The sequence below is a fragment of the Ambystoma mexicanum genome, chromosome 11 (assembly GCF_040938575.1).
Source record: "Ambystoma mexicanum isolate Mex_15411 chromosome 11, UKY_AmexF1_1, whole genome shotgun sequence".
Classification (NCBI taxonomy): Eukaryota; Metazoa; Chordata; class Amphibia; order Caudata; family Ambystomatidae; genus Ambystoma; species Ambystoma mexicanum.
This window is the reverse complement of record NC_090934.1, coordinates 1324593413-1324602183: the sequence shown is the minus strand read 5'-3', so window position 1 is coordinate 1324602183 and position 8771 is coordinate 1324593413. Positions and strand designations below refer to the sequence as shown.

Below are 8771 nucleotides of genomic sequence, written 5' to 3'. Positions count from 1 at the left end.
CAAGCCCATACAGCCATCAGGCCATGAACTCCAAAATACATTTCACCATTGTGGGCTGCATCCGCAATAAATGACCAGCTACTTCTTGTGTGACGCCCTGTACCCTCATGGCACACAGGGGCTACATTCTCGTACGAAAAGGCAACATGGAAGCGCCTCGACCCGCAGGGCCGTCCCAATAGGGAGGCACTAGTCCAGCTGAAAGGCCGAAATGTTGCTCCTAGCCACTAGTACTGCGTAAGGGCATGTGGCCCATTGGCGATCGTCCCATAAGATCGTAATGCTGCTCCACTGATTAACACGAAGCAGCAGGTGTCGGGAGTAAAATCCATCTGCAGGAGTGGCATACAGATGGCAGTGGCAAAAGGGGAGGAGATACCTGTCACCCAAACGAAATGAAAAAGAATAGAATGGCCATCAGAACTACATTTGAATTACTCACTTCAATGATCACACCAAATCCACAGCCATATGCATGCTAGCCCACTCCAAAGGATCATCACCAACCAAAAACCACTAGCGAATCATAACTATCTATATCGAGGTGAAAACACTATCACAAACGCCTGCTTCCATACTCACATGACATGTGAAACTTCCATTGAGTCTGTGCGTAATGCAGCCTGCAAAATGCACTGTTCCCCCAGCCCGTAATTCCAGTGTTGTGAAGCAACATGTAATTGGGAACGTCCGGCCTTATCGCCCACTTCGCTATTGCGCATCCCATACTATTCATATCAATCATTGCATCCTCGCCATGGCCCCTGTCCCAAGGACATTGAACAATAGAACGTTATATTAGCAGTCAGACCTGTGGGCATCTCCTCGCCGCTAGCTGAAAACCGAAAGCGCCGTCCTTCGAATTCCTCATTTGCAACATCACGTCGAAAAGGCATCTGTGGCCGCTTGAAATCACAAATTAATCCATCTAGTGCGGCTGTGTGTGAAAATGGCAACTGCCTTCACTCACAAATGGGACGCCCCGCCCGTCGGTGAACCTCGGTGCAGTGTTGCATGAGGGTCCACCGTTACTCGAGTACTACGTTCCACTGACCCATCACAAGTCTGTTCGCGACTGCAAAGATAGTATGTGAAACAATGGGACCAAAGCAGAATGAACATATCAACCAATGTTACACTGCCATCGGGTACAAATACATGATTGTAATGGCAAGATGCCATTCGTCGAATTGCAGCGTTGTGTGCGGGACGTGCTCGCCCAAAGGGGAGAGCAGCTTGCACAGGTGGAATGAATCACCACAGGTGGAGGCCATACAGCCTGGAAACACATTAATTGCACACCCAACCCCCTCCCACAACCACACCCACTCCGAAATGCTACCGGCAGGACTAGCCATGTTGGCCCTGGGGGACCTGATAGCACTGCAAGTACTCCAACTTCAAGAAGAAGACGAACACCGACTACAACCGGCCGCACGGAGGAGACGCAGGAGGAGGAGGAGGAGGAGGGCAAGGCAGGGCCAGCAAGGGCCGCCAGCACAGCCACTACCACCACGCAGGCAGCCCGCTATCCCACGCCTCCGAGCACATCCGTTCAACCTCACTGATGAGCAGATCCACACCCTCTACCGTTTGGACCGGGACACCATAACCGCCATTGTGGACATGACACACGCTGACCTTGTGAGCATGATAGATAGCCCAACCGCCATCCCACCCCTACTGAAGGTGGTGTCTGTACTACACTTCCTGGCCACAGGCACCTACCAGCACACAGTCGGACAGTTGCATGGCATTTCACAGCCACTGTTCTCACGGACACTATTGCAAGTGCTCGATGCCCTCCTGCTGCACGCAGACGACTACATCTCTCTACCACGCTCGGAGCAGGAAATTACGAACGCAAAAGTGGGATTCCATGCACTTGGCGGCATACCGGGTTGCATTGGTGCCATCGACTGCACCCATGTGGAATTGGTTGTCCCACATGCCATGGAGGCCCAGTACCGCAACCGAAAACAATTTCATTCCCTGAATGTACAAATGGTGTGTGACTCGAACAGGATCATTACACATTGTTGTGCCCGATTCCCAGGATCAACCCATGATTCTATGGTCTTGAGGAACTCTACTATATCACGCTACATGGAGCGACACGCAGGGAACAGATCCTAGCTACTCGGTGAGTCTCATTTCAAGCATGATAGTGTGGGGTATGTGATGCGGCAATGACCTGGCAGGAAGGGGGGGGGGTGCGTACGTAGCAATGGCATTCCTCAAAATACCTTCATTGTCCACATACAGGTGATGCCGGGTATCCACTGAAGAGATGGCTCCTTACACCAGTCCGCAACCCACGGGACCAGCATGAGGAGGACTACAACCATGCCCACTCACGTACCCGTGTAGTCATTGAACAGGCATTCAGCCTACTGAAGACTCGTTTCCGCTGCCTCAGCAGGTCTGGCGGGGCACTCCTGTACCGACATGAGAAGGTTGCAAAGATGGTCATGGCATGTGTCATGCTACACAACATGTGCGTACGTAGAAATGTGCCCATGCCCCCTGACGCAGAACTGCAAGCACCTGAAGATGGTCATGATGAGGGTGGGGATGTGGCAGCACCTCAAGGAGTCTGCGAGGCACAGGAGGGCCGTGACATTCGTCAGCATATCATAGATGCATGCTTCTAGCACTCACGCCTGGTGGCTGATACATGGACACGGGACTTGTGGCACTGTGTGTGTCTGGAACATGCACAATATGGACTGTACGCCTATAATGGCCTCGTACACAAAGATCAATGTCCACGCATCTCATTGTATGATCGTGCATTGTTCATGGCATATGTGATATCATGTTAAACACCCTATCGACCCGCCACCCAAGTAAGCCCAACACACCCCCTCCACCCTCCTACCTCCCCCCCGAACACCAGTGTCCAAAGATGCTCATTGTCAGTGGGCAGTCGCTATTGCAAGCCCCCTCTCCGGGTATCAGGGGCACCCCTGCCTGTGGAGCGCAGGTTCCTCCCAGATCTACGTTGGGGGCTGCCCTGGACGGAACTTGCAACGGATGATGTCTCTGCCTGCTCACGTCCATGCATGTCCCTAAGGGTTTGTGAGAGCTCAGTGAGCACACGGCGCACAGCGGCAAGTTCAGCACATACGTCTTTGGACGTCGCATGCAGTTCCCCCCTCAGGCTCTCGGTGCTTCTCTCCATTTGTACTCTCAAGCTCTCGGTGCTTCTCTCCATTTGTACTCTCAGGCTCTCGGTGCTTCTCTCCATTTGTACTCTCAGGCTCTCGGTGCTTCTCTCCATTTCTGCCCTAAGTGTCTCAGTTGATGTTTCTATGGCTGCCTTAGTACCCCCACATTCATCAGCATGGTCCTTGAGGAGCGTGGCCAGTTGCTGCTGTTGCATGATCACCTGGTCGAGGGACTGTTGCCTCTGCTGTGCCATGGCCATTTGCGGTGGTGTCACAGAGGGGCTGGTCACCTCATGTTGCCTTGCCACAGGGCTTGTGGGGGATGGCCAGTCGTCGTCTTGTGGGTGCCCCTGCGTGGTATCCTCATGGTGTACGGGATGAAACAGACAGGGGGATTGAGACAGGTCATGGATGGATCTAACTTCGACATCCCCGTTTTCTGTGTCGGAGCATGCTGCCATTAATGCAGTGTCACCTATGGTGCTGCTGCCACCAGAAGCAGTGCCTACTGTGGCATCCATTGGGGGGACCTGTGGTGGTGCTGTTGTGGGCATGCTGGCTGCTGGGGTGCCTGTTGGAGTTCCCTCCTGTGTGCTGCCACTCGATTTGTGCTGCTGCCGTGTCTTGATGCGTGCAGCTGAGGTGGAGGGTCTTTGGCCGTTGGTCTTGGCCCTCTTTGCAGGTGTGCTGGTAGGGGTGTCCTGGAGCTCGTCGTTTGAATCGGACCCTGTGGTGGAGTAAAGGAGGGCGAGCGTTATTAATGGGTCTGTGGAAATTGGAATGGCAATGTATCACATGCATTGGGGTGGTACCTGAGGGTGATTTGGGTTGGGGCCTTGGAGGTGGTTTCATTTGTGTGTGGAGTGAGGGTGCAGTTGTTTTGCAGCCTGCAGTTAGGGTGTGCCTGCTGCACGTGTAGAGGGTGTTTTTAGGATTTTTAATTATTTATGTATTTAATGTGACTTTTAAAGTGTGCTATCAGGCCTATGCATGTGGCCGTTCTCCTGGACATGTGTTACTGTTGCACTATGTGGACACGTGGTACTTCACATGATTGGACATTGTGGTTTTGGCATTGTTTTATTTGGGGCACCTACCTGATTCTTCGGTTGTCTGCACTCCTTTCTCCATCCCTCCGACTCCCTCTATACTCTCCATTCCAATGGTGGAGGCACAGATTTCTTCCCAGGGGGTCAACTTGATGGGTGATTCCGATCCCCCACCGGTGGCTGTGGCAATGTTGCGGTTGGCAGAAAGTATGCTACGGACGCGGATCCGCAGGTCGTCCCATCGCTTTCTGCATTGCTGTGGGTTGCGGGGTGCGGTCCCCACCGCACTTACCCGCTGTGCCACCAGGGCCCATATGGCCTTCTTGTTCGCAAGTGCCGTCCTGGTCATTTGCGTGGAGAAGACGGCGGCAGCATTCTCCTGGAGGGTCTCTGTGAGCACGGTGAGTTCCTCACGGGAGAAGTGGACCTGCCGCTTGCGGTCGCACGCTTTCTTCGCTACTTTTCCCATTGTTCTTGGTTTCACTAGGGTGGCTGACGGGTTGGGATGTGTCTCAGGGTAGTGTTTTTAATGGTTGTGTGGAAATAGTGTTTTTATAGGTGTACGGCGTGATGTTTCCCATTCCGGGACCATGTTTTTACTTCCGTTTCCGTATATTTCCGGTCACCGTACTTTCCGGTTGCCGCTCATTGCGGTGACCGCTAAGATGGGTGGCGGAATTGCACCTAGGGCGCCGTACGGCGGCGGTGTGGGCCGTTTTGGGGTCATTTCCGCCATCGCGGACTTTGCACTTCCGCCATGGCGTGGTGCTCGTGCCCGATGGGTCGGAATGAGCCGCACTTTGCTCCGTCGTGCAATGGCGGAAACGCTATTTACGCTATGGCAGTCCGGTCGGTCGATTTCCGCAAGGGTCGTAATGAGGGCCACAGTGTTTGCTCTAACACTAGCTCATGTCCGACTGTTCGTGGGAACGGGTTTTCAGCGGATCTGCCAGGGAGCGGAGGCAACAGGGTAGGCGATGACTCTCTGAAGGTGGGGGCCGTGCTGCAGCGCACGAGGAGTCATATCTTAAGATGGCGTTCTGGTTTTCAAAATGGCTTCCAGGGCCTAGCCTAATACAGTACGTTTGGTCAATGTGTCGGCCAGTGGTCCACCCACCACCTGGGCCCTGGTGGCAGGGGGTCCTCTGATGAGCCATAGACATCACAAGGAGGGGACTGCAGGGGAGGGGGGTCTCTTTGACCTGTCCTCCCATGCACGGCCCCGGAAAGCAGAGGTGTCATGGAAGCACCAATAGCAACGGTGCTTGGGGTTCTGAATCCCCATTCTGAGTCCTATTGGACTCCACGGAAATGGGGACTAACATTTTCCGGCTCCTGACTTCCGATCCGCCGGAACATGTAATGTCCCGGTGGCACCAGGAAGTCAGGCACCACTGGTGTGTTACCGCCAACCTCGTAATGAAGCCCATATTTTCCTTGCTGGCTGCACCAATACTCCTCTCTCCTCCCCCATCATGTTACCGCAAACATACTTGCCATTAATGCGAGTACAAAATGCAATGCCACAGTAGGAAACATTTCCAGGCTGGCTGCACAGAGGCCCCCACCCCACCCCCAATGTAACAGCACCCCGTTTGTCATCCAGGCCTTGCCCTTAATATGATTAAAATGCCATGCTAGACCAACAAAATGGCCATGTTGCTTGCCCCGTTGTAACACTCCAACCCTCCTCCACATAATAAACTCATCAAGATGAGTCTGCCCAATAATGCCAGTAAAACATACCATGTAACTCATGTAAGACCAAGTCAATGCTCCAATGCCACATGCTAAGTGCACCAGACTGCACGCACACATTCATACCCACCATTCACTCAATAGTCACTCACCCATACAACTTATCTCACTCAACTATTAACAGTCACATGCACCCAGAACATTCACACTGCATTGCCATTCACACGACACATGCACTCGCAGTAAAAACATCTTTTTAAGAAGGGAAGTCTTATTTTGCCTCTAGTTGGATTAACAGAAAAGGGGAGGTGCGTGCCGAGCCCTTGGAAAATTAATACCTGAAGCATGTCAGTTTAATTCTTTCACAGCACCTCTGCTTGCCCCTGCCAGAGTATTTGCCCCCCACTTATCTTTACTGTGGTACACCTCAAGGTCTCATTCTCGCTTTCTCAGTTGCTACACTCCCTTTCCCTCTCATTTTTGTCTCCCTGTCTCTCTGCCACCCTCTTTGTTTCTCTCTCTTTCTTTCTCTTGCTCTCTGGCTCAGTCCTGGTCTCATTGTATCTGTTTCTATCCCTCTCTGTTCTCTCTCTGCCTTCCACTTTCTCTAATTTCTCTTGCTCGCACTCTTCCTGTGTCTCAAAGACGTTATATTATTCTCAGTCTTGCTCCATCTGACCCACCTAGTGTCATTGGGCCACATTATGAGTCCGGCGGTAACCCTGCCGGTGCTATGGGCAGGTTGCCACCAGACTCGTAATATTTTACTGGTGCCTGACTTCCCGGTGCCACCGGGCTATTAAAAGTCCCATGGCACGCGAAGTCAGGCGCCGGTAAAATGTACGTCCCCATTCCCATAAAGTCCCATAGGACTCTATGGGAGTGGGGACTCGGAAGCACCGGTACTGTTGCTAACGGTGCCAGAGCTTCTGTCAATGGTCTGCCTACCGTGACCGCAGCGCCTGGCAGGGTCAGACCTGTCTGGTTCAGCGGCCACAGCAGGCAGACACGTAGCTTGCCGGTTAGGAAACAAGGGTGCTGGTGAGCATATTGGCACCCTTGTTTACAGACTGGCAAACTTATAAGGAAGCCCATTTTCTCTGTTTGTCTTGGTCCCTTTCACTGTGCCTCATTCTTTCTCGGTTACTTTCTGTCTCTCTCTGTTACCCATACATACAGATCACCATTCACCCTGAACTCAATCATGCACACTTTGTGTGTGTGAGGGGTGTATTGGGACCGTCTTTTTTGTTATAGAGGGGCCTGTGTCATGAGGGTATTGAACTCGGTAATATGACAGAGGACTCAGGCTACCCCACCTTTTTGGCACTTGCCGGTAGTTTTTCACAACACGAATGACAGATCCTATAATTTTGTCTGTGCATACATGCAAACAGATCACCAATGTGACATTTATACAAATTACGTCTTTTATTTTCTCATATCTTGATCATTTTGTAAAAACCTACTAGAGGTTGTTTGATTTATTATACATGTGTTACCATGTTAGACCAAACACGTTTTCTGGTGCCCACATAGTTTGTCATATTATCCATTCATATCACAACAATGCAGTATGTTTTTGACACAGTGAAAGAGTTAGTACTGGTGACGACTTTAGAGTGTGGTTCCCATGACCATACATCTATCTAGTCAACACGATTGGTGTTTCTAGCATGAACTAATGTTGGTGATGTTCTGATGCTGTGTTCAGGACTGGTAGGAAGGGACTGTGGTGCGTGTCTTGCTTTGCCACCCTTATCGTAGATGCGGAGTCTAAAAAATGGGAGAGTTTAAAATTAGAACATTGGTGTATCTGCGCAAGGTTTTGATACCTAGGACATGTGTGTCTTTCCTACCTGTGCTGATTTCTTCAGTGCCTCGGGTTGGAAGATATTTTTCAAGCGTTGCCTTCAGTGCGCCATAAGTGGTTCATCCGCTCCAAGTAAGTTGGATGACTCATGTGGCTACTTGTCTTAGTAGCTGTAAAAATGATAACATGGTATTAGGGAATGTCTTTATAAGTTGTTTCAGACAATTTATTACGTGGGGAGAGCATTTATATTGTGCTGATGCTTTTCTAAGGAGGTAGCCATTTTGTCATTGCTGTCTAACCATGTGTTACAAGTACTGGCTGGACAAACATGTCCGTGAGGATGGTTATGAGCTAAACCTTTGTGATCCTTAATAGGCTATGTCCAATCGACTAGCCCAGGCTGGCTTGTGCCTTGTGCGGAGCCGATCTTACATAGAAAAATAACCACTAACGCATCTCGAAAACTGTAGCTGCTTGCTTAGATCACTTACCTGCAAGCCGCGGTACCGTGCGATGCCGTGCGGTAGTGTTCCATTCAGTGCGCGTGCGTACTGGCGGATGTAGTCTCTCCCATGTGTTTTAATGCTGTGGGACTGGTTACTAGGCAACGGCACCCTATTTTCTTGCACATGCGCGTTGCTGATAGGCAATGTTTCAGCCTCTCATTGTTACGCGGATATCTTGGTGATGTTGTAACTGTGGGTCACTCGTGCCTGGGGTGAATGCTCTGTGGGAGTAGAGCGAAGAATGCTGCATCGTAATTTGGATGGGCGTATACTTGGTGTGGGGGCCTAGTGGACCATATGTCACAAGGTCAATGTTCACATACTGGACCAATAGGTATACCACATGTCGGATTACTGTTTGGTCTATTGCCAATGGTGCTATACCACTCATTTACACATCATGCATAAATATGCCTGTGGAGATTTCACTTATACATCATGTTTCACCAGTTGCATTTTACACATATCTGATTTCTGTTTTGGTACATTGTCAATAGTACTGCACCCACAATTATACATCATGCATATTAAT

The 8771-nt window shown here is 50.8% G+C and overlaps 1 long non-coding RNA gene across 1 annotated transcript; it reads right to left on the bottom strand.

Annotated features, from left to right (window-relative positions):
* Positions 1–7338: 7338 nt before the first annotated feature.
* Positions 7339–8298, bottom strand: LOC138504852 (uncharacterized). The gene is made up of 3 exons (XR_011280010.1): positions 8225–8298; positions 7777–7900; positions 7339–7693 (listed from the first exon to the last, which is right to left on the bottom strand). It is a non-coding gene; the product is annotated as an uncharacterized lncRNA (long non-coding RNA).
* Between the last annotated feature and the right edge of the window lie 473 nt (positions 8299–8771).